The sequence below is a fragment of the Miniopterus schreibersii genome, assembly GCF_964146895.1.
Source record: "Miniopterus schreibersii genome assembly, chromosome: 20".
Taxonomy (NCBI): domain Eukaryota; kingdom Metazoa; phylum Chordata; class Mammalia; order Chiroptera; family Miniopteridae; genus Miniopterus; species Miniopterus schreibersii.
This window is the reverse complement of record NC_138122.1, coordinates 22,268,409-22,282,447: the sequence shown is the minus strand read 5'-3', so window position 1 is coordinate 22,282,447 and position 14,039 is coordinate 22,268,409. Positions and strand designations below refer to the sequence as shown.

The 14,039-nt window shown below is 46.3% G+C and overlaps 1 long non-coding RNA gene across 1 annotated transcript; it reads left to right on the top strand.

Annotated features, from left to right (window-relative positions):
- The first annotated feature begins 8,437 nt into the window (after window positions 1-8,437).
- On the top strand, window positions 8,438-9,393 carry LOC308549959. The gene is made up of 3 exons (XR_013997820.1): window positions 8,438-8,496; window positions 9,042-9,202; window positions 9,337-9,393. It is a non-coding gene; the product is annotated as an uncharacterized lncRNA (long non-coding RNA).
- The last annotated feature ends 4,646 nt before the right edge of the window (window positions 9,394-14,039 follow it).

Sequence of the window (14,039 nt, the reverse complement as noted above, 5' to 3'; positions counted from 1 at the left end):
CCGGGTTAAACCCAGGAGGGAGTCTCGGCGGTGGGGGTTTCCCAGAGGAGGGAGGGTCCCAGCCCCACAGCAGGCCCCAGCCCAGGGCTCCCGGGCCGGAAAGAGAGGTCCCCACAACCCCGGGCTGTGAAACCAGCAGGGACTGTCGCTGAGGGTCGCGGAGGCTGCGGGAGGCCCAGCAGCTCCTCTAAAGGGCCCGGCACGGACTCCCTCGGACGCTCCCTCTGAGCCCAGCGCCGGGAGCAGCCGGAAAGGACCCGGGACACTCGGGGAGGAACTAACCTGCCTGAGATCCGGGCGAGAGGCGGAGGGCGGCTTCCTCCCGGGCAGAAGGGCTGGCGGAGGCCATGGCTCCCTTGGCGAGTCCTCCCCGCACACAGCCGGCAGGCAGGCGCCAGGTTTGAATCGCCAGCACCTGACCCACACCTTTGGCCCCGCCCCGTGACTCCCGGAGGCCCCGCCCCTCCCCACCTGCAGCTCATCCAGGCCATTTCCAGGGGCTTTTCTGTGCAAGTGGCCTCTGGAGCCTCATGCTTAGGACTTTCCTAAAATCTCTCAAACAAGCAGCAGCCTGCCCCATAGGGCTTGATAAGGGGCCCCAGGCCTGGCACTGGTTGCAGCTGCATTGGCTCATAGCTTGGCCTCTCCTGGGCACCTCCAAGCCCAGCACAAGTAGCAGCCAACTACCGTTTGCTGTGTAGTTCATGCTGGGTGGCCCTGGGCAAGGCACTGGCAGAGGCTGACTGTGCACCTCCCGGGAGGCCCCACAGACAATGCACCTGGTGGCCAGACTCGACCACGCTGGATTACAACCCTACCACATCCACGAGTGACACATTCAAGGGGCGCACTTGGTGAACACCAAAGCCCCACTGAAGTAAATCCTGCTCCATTGGGGTGTCTCCAACACAGCAGCTCTCCGGCCGTAGTTGCAGCTGGTCCTCACAGCTGATTGGTCTGGAGGTCAATTCCTCCCAGTGACGCCAACAGCAACCAAGGCTCAACTAACTACAACAGGACAGTGCACACAGCCCACACAGGGGAGCACCTAGAAGGCCCAGCTCAGGTGACTGGGGAGGCTGAGCCACTGGGCCCTACAGGACACCTACTACACAAAGCCACTCTACAAATTCCAGGAGACATAGCAGCTCTACCTAATACATAGAAACAAACACCTGGAAGCAGCCACAATGTAGAGGCAAAGAAACATGTCACAAAGGAAACAACAGAAGAAATCTCTAGAAGAGGAACTAAATGAAATAGATCCAAGCAAGCTAACAGATACAGAGTTCAGAATAATGGTTATAAGGATGCTCAGGGTTCTTAGTAAGAGTATGACGAAAATTATTGAGAAAATCGATGACATAATAAAGTACCAATTTGAAATGAAGGCTACACGAACTGAAATGAAGAATAATTTACAGGGAATCAACAGTAGAGTAGAGGACACAGAGAATCAAATCAGCAATTTGGAACACGAAGAAACAAAAAACACCCAACCAGAAGAGCAAAAAGAAAAAAGAATCCAAAAATATGAAGATAGCATAAGGAGCCTCTGGAACAACTTCAAGAGGCCCAACATTCGTATTACTGGGGAGCCAGAAGGAGAGGAAAGAGAGCAAGAAATTGAAAACCTATTTTTAAAAATAATGACAGAAAACTTCCCCTACCTGGGGAAAGAAATAGACTTACAAGTCCAGGAAGCACAGAGGGTCCCAAACAAGAGGAGCCCAAAGAGGCTCAAAGCAAGACACATCATAATTAAAATGCCAAAGGTTAAAGACAAAGAGAATCTTAAAAGCAGCAAGAGAAAAGCAGTTATTTACATACAAGGGAGCACCCATACGACTGTCAGCTGATTTCTCAACAGAAACCTTGCAGACCAGAAGGGAGTGGCAAGAAATATTCAAAGTGATGAAAAACATGAAACTACAACCAAGATTACTCTACCCAGCAACGTTATCATTTAGAATTGAAGGTCAGATAAAGAGCTACTCAGACAAGGAAAAGCTAAAGGAGTTCATCACCACCAGACCAGCATTACAGGAAATGTTGAAGGGTCTTCTTTAAGAAGAAGCTAATGAACAAAAGAATCTGATGAACTAAATAGATCTAGAGACATTGACACATGTAACAGACAATCATATTTCAGAGGAAAGAGGGAAGGGGGGTAGAGGGTGGGAAGAAATTAACCAAAGAAGTTATATGCATATATGCATAACCCATGGACACAGACAATGATGAGGTGAAGGCCTGGGGGGGATGGGAGCGAGGTGGAGGGGGTCAATTGGTGGGGGGGGAAATGGGACACCTGTAATACTTTCAACAATAAAGATAAGTTTAAAAAATAAATAAATAAAGTAATATAATGGTATTTACCTGCATACATTCCTGTTTTCACCTCTCCACAAAGCTGTGAGAGGTGACAAGTCAGATGTTCTTTTATGGGTGAAATAAATAAAGTTCAGAAACAAAACCAAAAAAAATGGCATATTTTACGTATGTATATTTTACCACAACTTAAAAAAAAATTTTAAGTATGAGAAACATAAATGTTCATAACAGCATTGTTCATAACAGCCAACACATGGAAGCAACCCAAGTGTCCATCCATAGATAAATGGATAAACAAATTGTGATCTATCCGTAAAGTGGAATATTATGCAGCCATAAAAAGGCATGAAGTACTGACACATGCTACCACATAGATGAATCTCCACAACACATGCTAAGTGTAAAAACCCAGACACAAAAAGGGAGAGGGAGAGAGAGATGGAAACATCAAAGATGAGAGAGAATCATCAATTGGCTGCCTCCTGCACGCCCCTACTGGGGATTGAGCCCACAACCTGGGCATGTGCCCTGACCGGGAATTGAATTAGTGACCTCTTGGTTCATAGGTCGGTCGACGCTCGACCACTGAGCCACACCGGCTGGACCCTAGTAACTCTTAAAGAGAACAAAATGAGGGAGAACATTTGAGAAAGAGAAAAATCTATTTTATTGTGTGTTGAACTGTGTCCTTCCCCCACCACCACACAGAAAAGATATATTAAAGTCCTGATTTCCAATCTCTGAGAATGTAACCTTATTTGAAAAAAGGAACATTGCAGATATAATTAGTTAAGATGAGGTCATACTGAAATATGTGGGCCCTTAATCCGTTATGTCTGGTGTCTTTATAAGAAGAGAAGAAACAGAGACACACACAGGGAGAATGCCACGTGAAGATGGAAGGAGAAACTGAAGTATGCAGTTGCAAGCCAAGAAATGCCAAGGATTTCTGAGAACCACCAGAGAAAGCTGGAAGGATGGTCCCTTCCAGGTGTCAGAGGAAATATAGCCCTACCAATTCTTTGATTTTAGACTTCTGGCCTCCAGAATGATGAGAAAATAAATTTCTGTTGCTTTGAGCCACCCAGTTTGTGGTACTTTGCTATTGCAGTCCTAGGAAACTGATATAGTCCTACAAAAAATTCCTTCACTTTGAACAAACCATTGGATAACTGTTTCAATCAATGTGGTGGTGAGTAAAGGAAAATTCAATGTTGAAAAGATACCAGAGAACCTGTCACATCTTTGAAGGCTACATGGAGGGGGTGTGATGGTGGGAGCTGTGAAAAAGGAACAAAGTGGTAGAAGGGAGATGGTTTGATGAGCTGAGACTTATGCCAAAAATAGCTGTAAATTCTGAGATAAGAGACAAGATGTAAAGTAACATCAATGCCAATTCTTCACTAAACCATCAACTGGGATCTTTTCAAACCCTTGATGTTAGTGTCAAGGATAAGAAGATGTATTTAAAGCTTTAATGGCAGGTTACAATTAGGAAGGAAGTGATAACTGGAGGAGGAGAGGGGGGAGGGGGAGGAGGCAATACACAACTGGAAGTAAACAGAAATACAATTCCACTTACAATACCAAAAAACATAAAATAAATTTAACAAAGTGTGTATCAAATCTGCACAGTAAAAACTACAAAAGATTGCTGGGAAAAAATTTAAAAGACTAAAATAAATAAAATGATATACCATGTTCATAGATGGAAAGAAACAAATTGTTAAGATGTTGATTCTCCCCAAATAGGTCAATAGATTCAACATGACCCCCCAACCAAAACTCCAGCAGAGTTTAATAAAAATCAACGAGCTGATATCCTAGAATAGACAAAGCAATTTTTAGAGAAGAAGAACAAAGGTGACGGAATTACCTGACCAGGTAGTACTGGTTGTAAAGACAGACATACATATCAATGGACTAGAAGAGAGAGTTTGGAAATACACCCACAAGTATATGGCCAATAGATTTTTGATAAAAGTATGAAGGTAACCAAATGAGGAAAGAAAAGTTTTGCAACAAATGGTGACTGATGGGACAACTGATTGCCAACATGGGAAAAAATAAACATCAAACCTTACTACACAAAAATTAACTAGGAATGCATCAGAGACATAAATGTAAAAGTTAAAACTATAAAACTAGAATAAAACATAGGAGAAAATCTTTGTGACCTTGGGACAGGTAAAGATTTCTAAGATAAGACACCAAAAACATAGAGCATAAAAGAAAAAATTGATTAGACTTTATCGCAGTTTAAAACTTTGCTGTGTGAAATACACAGTTAATAAAATGAAAAAAAAAAATAGACTAAACGAACTCACACACACAGACAAAAGAAATGTAGCCAGAATAAAAAATGAATCCTTACAAACTTACTTATAAGACAAACAACTTCATTTTTTTTAATGGGCAAAAGATTAGAAAAGACACTACTAAAAGAAGGTATATGCATGACCAATAAGAACATGGAAAAGTGCTCAACACTAGTCATCAAGGAAATGCAAATAATAACCACAATGAGATACCACCACACCCATTAGAATGGCTAAAATTAAAAGACTGATAATAGCAAGTGTTCGCTGGGATGCGAAGCAACTAGAATGCTTGTACATTTTTGACGGGAATGTAAGAATGGTACATCTACTTTGGAAAAAGGTGTGGCAATTTCTTTTTTTTTCTTTTTTTAAAAAATCTATCTTTATTGTTGAAAGTATTACAGATGTCCCCTTTTTTCCCCCATTGATCCCCTCTACCCTGCATCCACCCCAGGTGTGGCAATTTCTTAAAAAGTAAACATACTTGCCATACAACCCAGTTACTCTTAGGTATTTACCTAAGAGAAATGAAAATATATGTCCATAAAAATATGTGTATGACAGGTGACTAGATAAACAAATATGGAATGCTACTCGATAAAAGGAAACAAATTACTGATATGTGTGACAACATGGCTGAATCTCAAAAGAGTACATATTGTCTGAATCTATCATATGAAATTATGCAAATTGTAAATCTAGAGTGACAGAGACCAGATCAGAGGCCAGAGGTGAAAAGGGGGTTGACTTCAAAGAGACTCAAAGGAATTTTGGGAGGTGATATAAATATCCTCTACTTTAATTGAGGTGATGGTTACTTAGGTGCATACATTTGTAAAAACATCAACCTGCAATGCACACTTAAGATGGGTGCCATTTATCCTATGTAAATTATACCTCAATAAAGTTGATTTTAAAAATGCTGAAGGCAGAGGCGAAGATCTCCTTGACATTTTTGGAGCCTGAGGAAGTTCCGCCGGGTTGTGGTTTGATTCTGCTCTGTGTGTCAGCAAGCGACATCACTCGGGCGTCTTGTTGACGTGCAGCAAGAGACCGGGATTCTGAGTTTTTCTCTGCTGACTTACGTGTGTGTGTGTTTCCAGCCCTCAGTAAACGATGACAGTAAAAGGTTTGAGATCAATTCTCATCTGTGCGCTCTGCGGCAGGAAACTCTGATTGCGAGGCGCAACGTTCTCTCTGTCAGCCTCTCTTTGAAAACGCAGGCAGAATGAAAAACTTGTCACTTATCTGAAAGAGGGAGGCCAGTTGGATACGCACCAGCCTGAATCAAGAGTCACTTAGTACTGCATGTGACTGGGAAGAGCTGAGATGCTTGGCTCCTCCCTGACGATCTCCAAACCAGGAGCGCGAGTGGGGTCACTTGGACCCAGTGTAAGGGACCTGACCTGTTAGGAAGTGACGGTCTCATTGATTGGTTCCCACCATGTAAGCGCACATCGTGGGATCATAGGACCAGACGGAATCTTGGGAACCACTGAAAGACTCCCCATTCTCAGGCCTGGTGCTGTCTAACCCGCCCTGCACAGGCGAGAGGATGGTTTTCCCCACACTTCTGGGAGGATGCGTCCTTGGACAGCCAACTGCTGTGTTGACAGTAAGTGACTACGTCGGATGTTAAAGGAGCAACAGACTAGGACCTGAGATTCAAGATGTGGAAAATCCAAGGCCCAGTGTCCATATACCTGTCACTTTGGGTCTAGATAACCAGGGAGGATCCGGCAGGTGCCTGGGATTGTTTCATGAAGTCAGGAGCCGCCCTATGCAGTGCTAGTGGCCGGGCAGCAGGGAGACGAGGGAGGCAGTGTGCACGCCCGTTAGCCGTCCACGCGGTCCATCCACCCCCCTCCTCATCCCGCTGCACCCGGTTCCTGCCCAAGAGGCAGAACAACGTCCTTAGAATGGACTCTATCACTTCTCTTTCCAAGCCTGCCACAGTGGGCCCTGGGATCCCTCCTCGTGCTCACTCCACTCTCCAGGGCCAGAGTGACATAACCGTGGGGTCCCAGGGACCTTCCTCACCCTCACCCACCTTGGACCCCTTGGAGACCAGATTCAACTCGCCTGGGACTCAAAGTTGCCCTATGTATCTTTTTAGGGGGGGAAACGGGCTGAAGGAGATGCTCTAGGGAACTTACTTTTCTTGATTTAAGGCTAGGAAGGATTTGGGTCACTTTTAAGGATTCCCTCCCCATTTTCTTGAAAGCTTTATTTATCTGTTTTCCCAGCAGGTCTACTTGGTAATTAGCTGGGACCCCTAGACTCCCCCTTGGAGGTGCACGGCTTTAAGTCATGAACCCCTTGTGTATATTCCTGGGTGTTGATCCAATTGAAAGATTGAAAACCATTGGTCTCGTAGAAGCAGCGGCATCCTTGTGACCACAATGCTCATGTTCGCAGTGCAGCTCTGCACCCAACAAGCGACGTCGCTCTGGGCAGATCGTGTCTTTCACCAGGCCATGGGCAGGTCTCACTAGGTCATACGTGAAAGCCCTCCTGGCTACAAAGGTCAGAGTGCACGCCTGTCCTCTGAGGACCCCAGCCAGGCCCCCACCTCTTTCCCCTCCCAGTCACTGCATGCTGTCCACACAGGCGGTTCCCATCCTACAGAGAAGGAAACTGAGGCCAAGGCACATTAGTGAATGTGCCTGATCAATCACTGAAAGAGGCTGAACCTTGGAAGTAGAAGGGAAGAGAGAAGAGAGAAACAAAACCAAAATCATGCTTCTTTGTTTGCCTTCTGGCACTCAGACTCCCAGTCTCCAAAGCGAGCATTGCACTGAGCTCTGGAATGTTCTTTGAGAGGAAGAGAGCTTTCCCGTTCTGTCCTGATTTTTGCTCTCCTCTGCGTCCCACCTGCTTGTTGCTGTCGGCTGGTGTCGCGCCTTCTGCGCACCCGGAGCTCGGAGCAGAGCCGGGCTGGGTGAAGCTGGGGCTCCATCTGCCCGCCTGCGTTCTGGGGGTGTCTGAAGGTAACTCGGTGCCCGCACCCTTTGCCAGGAGCCCGAGAAGCCTTCTGCAGTGCCACCCGGCTCCCATCCACGCTCGGCAGAAGAAGCCGGCACCGAATCCAGCCCCTGGTGCCGCCCGGCCAGATGGCAGGGGAAGCAAAACAAAAGTGACCTTGTTAGCAGAGTGTGTCTTCCCGGGGAGGAGCTATTTTTGTTGTGGTTGTGAACTGGAGTTGTCTCGGCTGAGTTCGCCTTTCCCGCGAGGGCTGTGGAATGTTAATTTCTTCCAAAGTTCAGTATTTTGATTAGAACCAGGAGTGCCAGATTTTGTCAGGAACATTTGGAAGGGGGCAGCCTAGTGCGCGCTTGCTCTCGGTCTCTCTCTCCCTCCCTCTCTCTCTCCCCCCCCCCCTCACTTGGCTGCTGTACAAAGTAAATGTTGTTGCGGCAGCTGCTCTGGGGGAACAGCCCATCGCAAATCGAAGCCGAGGGGTGAACCGGCTCCTCCCTGCATGCAGCCATGACTTCATCGCCATGGAGGCACAGACGGGGGGCAGAAGTGGAGCAGTGGGGCGAGGGCGCACCCTGGGTGTGCACGAACAGAGAAAAGAGCCCAGCACAGCGCCTGGCACACAGGGGTCCTCGGGAGTAGATGCCTGCCGGATAAGGGAACCAGCTGCCCCAGGCTTGGAGCTGTCGGAGTTTCTGCAGCCAAGAGGTCATGTTCAAGGGCAGTTTTGGACTCTGAAAACTCTCCCTCTCTGTCTTTGGTTTTCTTCTCCTGACCATTCTCTCTCTCTCTCTAATGAGTTAGGAAGCCGCTACAAAATCTACACCTAGCCCTGATCTTCACCCTCCGGTCCTTCCCAGAGGTAATTATGGACAGATCCTTCACCATAGCTCATCGGCCCTTGATTATGCCAAACCTTCTATTTGTCGTCAATCTGGTGTGTGAAAAGTCGTCTTTGGTTGTTTGGTTGTTGTTGTTGTTTTGTTTTGTGGCATGGTTTACTGGTTAGAAAAGTGGACTTTGAACCCAGGTTGCCTGCGATCCGACCCCAGTAGTCACAGCAGCAGTAGTGGCAGGTGTGTGGACCAGTTACTCACTTAGGAGCGTGAGTGAGCCTGCAGCCAGACTCAGCTCTCCAAGGTGCCCACAGACTCTCAGCCTTGGATCAATACTTGGAGGGGAGGAGCAGATGTGCATGCTCCGTACACAGAGGCCGCTGCTGCTGCTGGAGGCTGCGGCTCCAGAGGAGCCTGGCCGGCCTCCCCTCCCTCTCATTTCCCCTCGTGGGGCCAGGGGGACTGAGGAGGGCCAGGGGGACTGCAGCCTGCCATCTGCTGCTGCAAACATCTGTGCTTGCTGCCTTCCATGCAGACGAACTGTCTATCCTTCCTCCCCTCTTCCCTGCAGCTGCTCTTCCTCCCCTCTCCCCAGAGAAGGTCATTAAAATGGGTGTGCAGACTGCAGGCAGATGTTCCAGATGCTTCCCGGCCTGTCCAGTTACAGGGAAGCCGGGACTTCCTCATCGGTACCTGGGCAGCCAGATCTGCAAGCCTCCAGCTAGCTCACAGGTGTGCCAGACTTCGAGAAAACCCAATGGGAACAAAGTCCACACGTGCAAAGCAGACACCTGTGAGCAAAGTGTCTACACTGCACAGTGACCATTCTAACCAACTGAATGATTCCTTTCCTCCATTGGTTCTAGGCTCTTACCCAGAAGAAGAGGAACACATGTATTGGGTCACCTGGGAGCTTTTTCAACATCCCCCTGTCCAGTCCCCATGTTTCCCACTACCAGGCAAATGAGATCTGGGAAGTTGCTGAAAGATGTCTGTAGGGCCCAGATAATGCTAACAGATCCCCTCCTCCACCACTACCACTGCTATCCTTGTGCATTTCAGTTTTGATTTTAAAATCAGAATTACCTACATAACAGGGAAAGGACTATCTCTTCAACAAATGGTACTGGGATATCCACATGCAAAAGAATGAAGTTGGACCCTTACCTCACACCATATGTAAAAATTAACTCATAATAAATTTAAGACCTAAATAAGACCTTAAACTGTAGAACTCCTAGAAGAAAACATAGAGGGAAAGCTCCAGGACATTGGACTTGGCAATGATTTCATGGGTATGACACCAAAAGCATTAGGCAACAAAAGCAAAAACAAATGGGACTACATCAAACTTAAAAACTTCTGCACATCAAGGGAAACAATGAACAGAGTGAAAAGGCAACCGCAAGAATGAGAGAAAATATTTACAAACCACATATCTAATGAGGGGTTAATATCCAGAATATGGAAGGGACTTCTACAACTCGACCACAAAATAACAAATAACCTGATTAAAAAATGGGCAAAGGACTTGAATAAACTATCCTCCAAAGAAGACATACAAATGGCCCACGAGCACATGAAAAGATGCTCAACATCATGAGAAAGGCAAATCGAAACCACAATGAGATACCACCTCACACACTTCAGGATGCTACTTTCAAAAGAACCGAAAATAAGTGTTGGCAAGGACGTAGAGAAGTTGGAATTCTTGTGCACTGTTGGTGGGAATGTAAAATATTGCAGCCATTGTGGAAAAAACAGTATGGAGGTTCCTCCAAAGATTAAAATAGAGCTACCATATGATCCGGTAATCCTACTTCTGGGCATAGATCCAAAAGAATTCAAAGCAGGATCTCACAGAGAGATTTGCACATCCATGCTCCCTGCGGCATTATCCATAATAGCCAGAATGTGGAAGCAACTCAGACGTCCGTCGACAGATGAATGGGTAAAAGAAAACATGGTCTATATACACAACGAAATATTACGCAGCCTTGAAAAGTAAGGAAATCCTGTCACGTGCTACAGCATGGATGAACCTGGAGGACATTACGCTGAGTGAAATAAGCCAGACACAGAAGGACAAATGATATATAATTCCATTCACATGGAATATCTAAAGTAGTCAAAATCATAGATACATAAAGTAGAAAGGTGGTTGCCAAGGCCTGGGGGTAGGGGACAGGAGGAGTGTTTAGTGGGTACTAAGTTTCAGTTTTGCGAGATGTGAAAATTCTAGATTTGTTGCACCCAATGTAAATATGGTTAACACTACTGAACTCAACACTTAAAAATGGTTAACATGCTAAATTTAATGTCATTTGTTTTCACCACAGTATAAAAAAAAAAAATAGTAATTACCTGTGGTGGGGAAGGAAGGATGTTAAAGCTGAACTGCTCTATATCACTGTGACCTTTATTTTATTTATTTATTTATTTTTATTTATTTATTTTAATATATCTTTATTGATTTCAGAGCGAGGAAGGGAGAGGGAGAGAGAGAGTTGAAACATCAATGATGAGAGAGTCATCACTGATCAGCTGCCTCCTGCGCGCCCCCAACTAGGGATCGAACATGCAACCTGGGCATGTGCCCTGACCGGGAATCGAACCACAATCTCGCGATCTCCCAGATCCTAGGTTGATGCTGAACCACTGAGCCATGCCCGGCTGGGCTACTGTGACCTTTAGATTAGAAATGAGTTTTAAACATCTCAGAAAAGAATATGTATATTTATTAGATAACGGAATTGTATTTTCAAAATTTTTATTTATGCAAATTAGATCCCGAACACATTGTTTATATAAAGTAAGCATCTAAGGCATGCTCCTGACGCCACAGAAATAATTTTATTTCATAGAACAATCTATTTGTGAGTAGGAAGGAACCTTTAAAGATTCCAACAGTCTCCTTTCATAAAGACGAGGACTCTGGGAATTGACCTGCTCCTCCCAGTATGTGCTGGGAGGCACAGGTCCATCAGTTCATTTCTTTATATCCATACGGAGAGTACAAGGCCCCTCTTGCTCAGGGACCATGTCTGCTTTGCTCACTGTTACATCCTCAGGGCCCAGAACAGTGCCAGGCCTGAAATGGGCCATCAGTAAATGTTTGTTGAATGAATGAATGAGCTTGTGAAAGGATCTACCCGTGAATGTCACATTGTGGGGACCTGCGAGAATGGGTTCCTGTATCTGTATCACTTTAATATGCCAACATCTGTGCATGTCTGCATTACTAATGCATGCTTTGCGGACTGACCATTTATTCTTAGAGATGACCTAAATAGACAGTCAGGGGCTGCCAGCTAAGATAATTCTATTGCAGGCAGCACCAGAAGTTTTATTATTCCATTTTATAACTAAGGATATAAGGAGTACATAGCAACCTCTCAAATCATGGAAGACTAGTTCTGAGAGATGCTCTGAGAAAAAGAGTTCCACGGTCAAATGAGTGAGAAATTTGGGTTAAACAGAGCTAAAGAGGTCTCTAAATGTGGAATGTCTTAAAGTCAAAATAAGGAAAGGATATGTAGCACTCCTCAAATTCATATACTGTTGGGACCCTCTGGATCCCTTCCCTTGAGGACGATTTTGCAGTAAATGCAGGTAAATGCTGAGCTAGAAGAATTATGCTTGAAGTAAGAATTCACCACCTCTGGGATTAGAGAGAGCTGGAGGCAAGCTAAGGCATGCACAGTGAGAGGGGGTCACCCATTCATTCATTCATTCACTCACTCACTCTGCACACACTGCTAAACGTGCGCTGAGAGCCAGGCCTGTGAAAGACCCTGAAGATATGAAGATGGATGGGAAACGGGCTGCCGTGCTCACCCTGTGTCACACAGTCCAGCAAGATCTCAACACCAGGGCTCCCTGCTGCAAATGCCAGGAGCCCCGCCAAACTGACTTAAGCCAAAAAAGCTGGAGTAATGGGCTCAAACATTTGAAAAAGTACAGGGAATGGGTGGGAAGGTGAAATGAGAAATTACAAAGGTGCAAGAAACAGAAGAGATTGGCCAGCTCCTTTGGTACCAGTGTCACACGGTGTGCTGACTTCGGGGACCCAGGCGGCCACTTGGGTGATAGATTAAAGCGCTGAACCTTTTTTCTCCCACGACAACCGGAACAATTCCAGCGTAAGTGAGGAAGGAAACTGAACAGGACAAGGACAAGGGTGGGGTGGGAGTAAACAAACCAAACAGCACAACAAGTTAGAAGATGCAAAGCCGTCGCCAAGTTGTGTGGCGCAGGAAGGAAGGAACCGGCCCCAAGGTCAGGTGTGACTGCAGACATTCGGGGGGGAAAAATGATTTCCACCTAGCACTCTGGGAGCTGCAGTTCCCTGAAATGGCCTTCTGCTCGCTCCTGCTCACATCCTCCCCCTTCCGATTAAACAGCAGCCAACGTCAGGGGAGGAATTCGAGGTTGATGTTTTATTAGTTTCTTCCCGGCACACATGGGTCTTAGGGTGGCAAACTCAGACCACATGTTCCCTCTGAGCATTCTGGGCTGTGCAGTTATTATCTGCATCCATGTGGGGGTTGGGGACAGGAGGATGGCTACAGTGTGTCATTTCGTTTGCAAGACCCTGGAGGCTACCTCCAGGCAGCTGGGGAAATCCAGCCTGTGGAGTGCAACCTGTCATTAGGACACCTTGCAGGGCACAGCTGGGCAGGGCTGCTTACTACTCACACAACATGAAAGGGTGAGAAGGGAGGCGGGGAAGGGAGGGAGGTGGGACAGGGGCTTGCTGAGCCTCCATAAAGAAAACAGGAAAGGAAATCCTTTGGTTTGGGTTTGGGTTTGGGTTTGGGTTCCACGGGGGAAACTCCTGAAGATCCTGAACCAATCGTGGCTCCATTCCCCTCTCGTGCGTTTTCAGGATGTCACCAGGATCCTTATCAGACACACGCATCTTCTCTGGACTCGGGCTTGGCTCCAGCCTGAGGGATGGTACTGATGGTGAAACGCATCCACGATGCTTCACATTCTGAACTGTGATTTACGGCTGCTTTACCGGAGCCTGCCCCTCCCAACCCCACTCCACGTCCCCGGGGAGCTGTTTTCACTCATTCCCATTTAAGTGACAAGGACGCTGAAGGTACAAGGGAAATGTCCCTTGTCAACCAGCCAACAGCTGACAACTCCACCACCAAAGATTCCAACTTAGGTATTTCCTGAAGCCCTTTAGGCCAAGGGTTGTCATACTGAGGCCCACAGGCCAAACCAGGTCCACCGCCTGCAAGCTGAGAATGGTTTTTATGTATTTAAACAGCTCAGGTAAAAAAAAAAAAAAGACTATTTCATGACATGTGAAAATGATATAAAATTAAAATTTCTTCCCATTAAATGCTCTCATTGTGCCCTGAACTCTTCCGTCAGAGCACTTATCACAGTTGTCATTTTGCATGTGCTCCTTAAACCACAAGCTCCATGAGAGCAGGGACCACGTTAGACGTATTTTCCATACGTCACCAAGACTAACACAGGCCTGGCTCGTAGTAGATGCTCAGTAAACAGTTGCTGCAGGTGTGGCTAAGTGAAGACAATCCACCTGCCTTTT